At 36.4% G+C, this 7,654-nt stretch overlaps 1 long non-coding RNA gene across 2 annotated transcripts in view; it reads left to right on the forward strand.

Moving 5' to 3' along the window:
• Positions 1-3,984, forward strand: part of LOC105464129 (uncharacterized) — a 31,497-nt gene extending 27,513 nt beyond the window's left edge. For both annotated transcript variants that reach the window (XR_011608419.1, XR_011608420.1), the window contains one exon: positions 3,594-3,984. This is a non-coding gene — a long non-coding RNA (uncharacterized lncRNA). The remainder of the gene's footprint in view (positions 1-3,593) is intronic.
• The last annotated feature ends 3,670 nt before the right edge of the window (positions 3,985-7,654 follow it).

The raw sequence follows: 7,654 nt of genomic DNA on the forward strand, positions 1-7,654 counted from the left end.
TACTATGTGCCAGGCATTGTTCTAAGCCTGTTACAAGTATTAACTCATTTAATCCTCATAACAGTACTATAATATAGTTCCTATTAATATCCCCATTTACTAGATAAGGAAATTGAAGCATAAAGTTTACATAATCATTCCAAGATCAAAAAACTAGTAGTAAGTGGCAGAGCTGAGATTCAAACCCAAGTGGTCGACCCAGATTGAGAAAGATATACAAATATGGATCAAAACAAACATGGTATTCAAATTTTAGTATCTGATAAAATAGAACTTGAGACAAAAAATGTTGGTCAAAAAGGGACATTACATACTGGTGAAAATAGCACTAATTGTTTTTGGGGATTTCTAATATACCATCTCAAACCAACAGGTCAAGCAGAGGAAAATAAACAAATACGTCTATAAAAGATCTGTTTAATTATTTTTTTCAGAGAGGTTTTCTTAATCTACCCTTCATGAATTAACTCTGACTACATATGCCCTAAATTCTCTATCACCCTTATTCTGCTTTATTTTTCTCCAACGCAGTTATCACTACCATATATATGTGTGTAAGATGTAATGTGTTGTTTACTAATTTATTATCAGCACCAGCAAAATACTGCCTCCATGAAAAGCAGGAATTTTGTTTTGTTTACCACCGTATCTCATATGCCTAGAACAGTGTGTAGCAAAAATGTAGGCATTGAATATTCATTGAAAAAATTAACAAATAGATAAATCTAAATAATACAATCGATAAAATTAATGTATAAGTACTATGTGTACATACTCACCCTCAATAGATGTAGAAACATCCTCTTTTGAGTGAAAACAGAATAGTCAGAAAAATTGGCCATGTGTGAATCCATAAAATAAGCATCAAGAAATTCCAAAAGAAAATGTCATAATAGTAATAAACATCATACTAGTAACAATAATTATAAATCAATATTAAAGATATTCTTAAAATGTCAGTAACATACTAAATATTACACTAAATAATAAGTTAAATTTTTAAATAGTGGATCAAAATAATTTAAAAGACTGAAATGTTAAAAATTAGTAACTGACTAGTAAGTAGTAATTTAACTATGCTAACAAACTAAACTAAGTTAAAAGGAACTAAACAAATAAAGCTAAATGACTAAGCTAAGAAGTAAACTAAATTAAATACCTAAACTAAATTGTATAAACTAAACTAAAAAAAAAAAAAATACTATCCTGAACACTTGAGATAAAGATAAATCATAAGAAATGCTATAACACATAGAACTGAATTCCTGTGAGTTATTTATTTGTCAAAATTAAAGGGACATAATAAAAGCATACCTAGAGAGAATTTTATAGTTTTCATACACTTATCAGGGATAAAAATGAACTCAGTAAGAGCAAATGAACTCAGCTGAGCACCATTGCCTGCACCTGCAGTCCCAGCTACTCGGGAGGCTGAGCCAGGAGGCTCACTTGAGCATAGGAGTTTGAGGCCACAGTGCACAGTCACATCAGTGAATAACCACAGCACTCCAGCCTGGGTAATACAACAAGACTCCATCTCTTTTAAAAAATGAAATAGAAAGAAAAAGAAACAAAGAAATAATGTTAAAGATAAGAATAGAACAAAATTCTGCTTAGGAAGTTGTCTAATATTACTTGAAGATAGACTGTAATAAATCAGAGATGTATATTTTAAGCCCTAAAGCAACTCATAGAGAAGTAAAACAAGAAGTATACTCCATGAGCCAATACTTGAGCAGTCATAGTGGAATCGTAACATATACGTAATCAAGCCAAAAGAAGGCAGGAAAGAAAAGAAGCAAAGAAAGATGACCAAATAGAAAACAATCTATATATATGGACATTTTGGTGTCTTCCAGTGAAAAAACTGGCTTTCTGACGATAAAACCCATCTGCCAACAGATCCTCCCTCCACATACAGAGTTTGCCTTCAGCTTTTAAATTACTTTCTCTTAAATATAAAAAGGCAGACAAGGTTTAGTGGACATTTGAGCAAGGTCTCTATTATGAAAGATAACAATAAATAGCCACGTACAATGGGATAGAACTACTTGGAAGGCTGAGGCAGATTGCTTGACCCCAGAAGTTTGAGACCAACCTGGGCAACATAGCAACAGATACCATCTAAAATATGAAACAGAGAAACACAAGGAGAAGAAATCTTCAAAATGTATATAATTTTTATCCTCAAAAACAGCAGAGAATATATTGCAACCATAGAGCAACAAAAGATGTTTTCAGATTCATAAAACAAGACTGAACTTTGGATAAGTAAATATGTTAACATAGGTTTTTCTAAATTAATAAGTGGATTAGAAAATAAAATAAGAAATTCTCTCCAAATGTGAGAACTAAAAGACAAATACAAGTAAAGTGAGAGAGAATAAATAAAATGGAGGGTTCATCCCAGGAGATCTAATATCTGACTAGTAGACATTCCAGAAAGAAAAAACATAGAAAGTGAAGGGGAAGAAAGTATCACAGAAATAATACAAGAAAAGGTCTCAAGTAGAAGCATATGAGTTTCCAGACTGAAAAGTAATTCTCCAGGTTATGGATGAAATTAGAAAGGACCCACCTTAAGTGGGACCTTGCCCACTAGTAAAGCATACCTGTAGAATTTAGGGATAAAGGGGATACTAAAATCTTCCAAAAACAAAACAAAACATAAACCCCAAGTCACATTTAATTACTGAGAATCAGAATGGCCTGGGCTTCTCAAAAAGAACACAGGGAATTTGAAGATAATTGAGTAATGTCGTCAAAATTCTAATAGAAATACTTTCTAACTTACAATTCTATATTCAGCCAAACAATCAAGCAAGTGTTGGGATAGAGTAACGATATTTTCTGACATTCAGACCTTCAAAAAGTTATCTCTATTTGTTCCTGTTATAGCTTTGGAAATTAAAAATTAGTTCCACCAAAATGAGAGAGTAAACTATAAAAGGAGATTTGTTGTTTAGGAATCAGGGATGTAACACAGGAGAGGGGCAAAGGGAATTCACAGGATGATGGATAAGGAGAGTCCCTGGATGTCATCTGAGTATCTGGCCAAGAGAATGACCAGGGCAGACTGAAGCTGAAAGACAGCTCCAGGAGAAAGATGTTGAAGAATAATAATAATAATAATAATAATAATAATAATAATAATAAGCTAATACATAGAAAGGAAAATGGAAAAAAAAAATCATTTGATAGCTTTAATACCTTGAGAGAAAATGTAGATTTCTGTGGGAAATTTTAAGGATGATTTAGCATAATACAGAAAAATAAGCAAAAAAAGACAAGAATTAATTTCACTAATTACAAGAAAGGAAATGTAACAATATTGCTTTACATGATTCAACTGTAAATAATAATTATGCAATCAAGGTACTATAAACTCTCACAACTGATTTTAACAAAGTAACAACATAATTGGGTTCAGGGACAGTGGGGGTGTGGGAGTGTGTATATGTGTTTTGGGGGCATGGGGAAGAGCCAAATTCCATCTTTTATGATAGAAAGTTAAAAGCAATGTCTAAATTTGAAATATGAAAAATTATTTTTTAAAAAATCTGTTATGTCTTGAATACTTATGTCTCCCACAGAATTCCTATGTTGAAATCCTAACCACCAAGGTGATTAGGAGAGGGAATCATCAGGATGTGGCTGGATAATGAGGGTGAGGCCTTCATGAATGGAATTAGTGCCCTTATAAAGGAGGCCTTAGAGAGCCAGCTAGCTACTTCAGCCATGTGAGTCTGGAATAAGATGACAGCTGTCTGAGGAAGCCTTGATCTTGGACTTTCAGCTCCAGAACAGTGGACAACAAATTTATGTTGTTTATAACTCATCCAGTCTATGGTATTTTGTTAGAGCATTCGGAACAAAGACAAGATGCTATCTTGAAATAACAAGGTATAAATCACAAGACATAGCTGAGAGAGTGAAAAGTGATGCCATTTGAGGTGTGGGAATTGGGAAATAGAAAAGTGTGGTGAGGGAACTGCTCTTTTATTATAAGTCCTATAATAAAACAGTGTTTTTGTTCAACGGTTTCTGTGTTACTTTGGGAAAAAATTAAAATCACAATTAGATGAAATTGTGAGACAGATGGTAATGAATCCAGATCATGAACCTAAGGATCTATCCAAAATGATTCCAAGTTCTAGGAAGAAGCAAAAGCAGGTTTTGGCAGGGAAGTTATAATGGCATATCCTGGGAGAGCTCTGAAGCCGGTTCTCTAGAGAGTAGCTGGGAAATGCTGCAGCGTCTCACACCCACACAGCCTGCTAACCCATTCCTACCTAGATCATGTTTTCCAGTGAAATATTGGCAGGGGAAACATTGATTTATCACTATTTTATAAGGAGAGAATTTGGCAAGGACTGTGGATTAAAGCATACACAGAATATAGGTCTTGAAACTGGAAAATGTCCACCTGGATTTGAAGAGAATTGACACTAAGTGGGATAGCTCTTCCTTCAATAAAGACATACTGAGCATCTAAGTGTAAAACATTGTGTTAGACTTTGGGTGGGAGGTGCTTATAAAGATTAATAGGCTGCAGGCTCGAGAAAGTTACAATCTACTGGGGAAGATATGAGCACATGGAAATTAAATAATAAGACGTCACAGTCAGTATATCAAGTCATTTAAGCAAGTTGTTGTGAGCAGTTCAGCTTGCCCTGATATTCTCAGACATTTTGAATGAGGGGAGGTACACAGTGATGCATTTTTAGAATCCTAATTATGTATGTCCTAAGAGAAAGAAAAATGGGAAATAATGACAATGTATTCTGTGAAACTAAGCTGATCTTTTCCAAAACTGTTTGCATTGAAGGAAAAAGAAAGCCAAAGCCTGAAAAACAGAACAGGAAGAGAGAAAGAGACAGGAGAAAAAGAGAGAGAGAACATTAAATTAGGAACACTGTAATAAGGGACGTAATATAACTAAATCAATGGTTACAACCCCCAGAACCAGTTTTAAGAAATAAGCGAATGGAGGGGATCATGCCTTGTGTATGTTAACATTTATTTCCACAAAGAATTATAATTAATGTGATATGAATCAAGTCTCACCACAATGGATTGCCACATGGGGTTCTGGCCCATATCTTACAATTTTCACGTACTAACTTTTTGCTTAAAATAAATAGGGTGTAAGGTGGTGGTTGCCATTTTGATGTAACTTCTACATTTTTGTGGCAATAGATATTTTTACCTGAATTTTAATTAATACTTGAATTATATTTGACAAACGATCCTTTCACTGGCTTTTACTTAAGTGAAAATACCTGTGAAATGTGGCTTTCAGCAAAGCTGAGAAGACCATTAAAAGGGTAAATTCTGGGCTGGGCGCAGTGGCTCACACCTGTAATCCCAGCACTTTGTGAGGCCAAGGCGGGCAAATCACAAGATCAGGAGATCAAGACCATCCTGGCTAACACGGTGAAACCCCGTCTGTACTAAAAATACAACAAAATTAGCTGGGCATGGTGGTGGGCACCTGTAGTCCCAGCTACTCAGAAGGCTGAGGCAGGAGAACGGTGTGAACCCACGAGGTGGAGGTTGCAGTGAGCCAAGATTGTGCAGAGTGAGACTCTGTCTCAAAAAAAAAAAAAAAAAAAAAAAAAGGTAAATTCTGAAGATAAAAAAAGTTTAATAACTAGTAAATCAAGATGACTAGTTTACAAAAAGAATAAAATAAACACATGTCACAGAATGGGAGGAAGTAGTTTGGGAACACCATGAGAACTTGGGTAAACATTTGTTTGCCAAAGAGGTGCTCTGGTTTTGTGATGGGAGAGATTGCAACACTCACTGATGGCTCAAAGAAGGGTAATAGAATGCGGCTCCAGGAATGTGAGATATAATGAAAATACCAAGACATTTCAAACATAGATGCATGATTAGAGAAAGAAATCTGACAATAATTCCTTAGCTAAGAAATGTATCAAGCAGTAATAAGTAATAAAAGCACAATATATGGAATCTTCAAAAACAGAAATTTAGATAACTTAAAAATATCTATGTATCATCACACCCATATCTCTTAAGAATAACCAAAATTATTGAGCTGTTGAAAGGCAAGGCCATGATTGCCGTCGATTTAGCCAAAGAAGACAATTCTGAAGTGAAATAAGAAAAACAATGAGCATTTCAATGAGGACAAATAATACAGCAGTGGTTGAAGTAAGAAAAATATTTCGAAAGTGCTTCATGTTATTTGTCTGCTTGCATTGTTTGTTGTTTTGTTTTACTGTTGCCCTTTGACTTTTCTCTGGGATATATAAAAATTTAGGAACAGAAATACGTGGTCACTTGAGTCAATGAAAAATTCTATATTGTAGGCCATGCACAGTGGCTCATGCCTGTAATCTCAGCATTTTGGGAGGCTGAGGCAGGCAGATCACCAGAGGTCAGGAGTTCGAGACCAGCCTGGCCAAAATGGTGAAACCCCATCTCTACTAAAAACACAAAAATTAGCTGGGCATGGTGGAGGGTGCTGTAATCCCAGCTAATCGGGAGGCTAAGGCAGGAGAATCATTGATCCTGGGAGGCGGAAGTTGCAGTGAGCCAAGATTGTACCACTACACTCCAATCTGGGTGACAGCAGCCAAATTCCATCTCAAAAAAAAAAAAAAAAAAAAACACAAAAAACAAAAAAACCAAAACTCATATTGTACTAACAGATACAGAATGTGAAGCACCATGTAGGGTTGCTATTCATCTGGTCTGAATGCCATTTTATGACTATATTTATGGCCCTGATGGGTTAATGAGCATCTGTCCAGTCCCATGGGCTCCTCTATTTAAGCATCTGAGTGAGGAGAGGATGGACAGTAGGCTGGACCAGCAGGCTCCATGTCAGCTTAGGGCCCCAAACATCAGATACATGGTTAAACTGAGGGTGCAGACAGCTCCATGAAGAGCCTAAAGTAACCATCTCTGATGAGCTGAGAATGGGGAATTCGTTTCCCAGTTTCCCAACATCCTTGTTAAACTTCCAGGGAGGGCCACCACCTTCTGTCACTCACCCAGATGCCTGTCTGGGAGCCCCTGATCCTCATCAAGTAACACCACACTAATGCAGGACCTAGCCATTCCACCCAGGGCAGCCGTCACCGTGGGATGCACCTGGTCATAGTTACTCAATAGTCTTCTTGGAAGAGGTCCCTGATGTTTCTTCCACTCCCCCAACTGTAAACTTTGCCAGGAAGCAAGGTAATGCCCTGTGGAACATTTAACTGAACAGTCAGCAAAAGACAATCACACAGGTCAGGTGATGATTCATGCTTTGCAGCTCATTTCTTCCCTTTGGGAAAATCCATGCTGTTTCCCTGAATCCCCTGAAATAAATTGCAAAGGTTTAGAAAGCCTAAAAATAAGTGCTTCTCCAGTCCAGAGCTGTCACTAGAAGCTAACTCCCACATTGGTTTTAATTTCCTGTCCTGTAATGTTTTCTAAATACATGCTACTCTTTGCCACCTCTTCGGAAACTGCCATTAAACCGTGATTTGTGTCTAGTCAAGAAACTGAGGCACAAAATGGTCAAGTAACACTTCCAGAATCACACATATAGTCAGGATGGGATTGGAGTCCTAGCACAGGCAGGTCTGCCTCTGCCACTATTTCTTCATGCCACCTTCTTAATAACTTTTAGACC

Source organism: Macaca nemestrina, chromosome 1 (assembly GCF_043159975.1).
Source record: "Macaca nemestrina isolate mMacNem1 chromosome 1, mMacNem.hap1, whole genome shotgun sequence".
Lineage (NCBI taxonomy): Eukaryota > Metazoa > Chordata > Mammalia > Primates > Cercopithecidae > Macaca > Macaca nemestrina.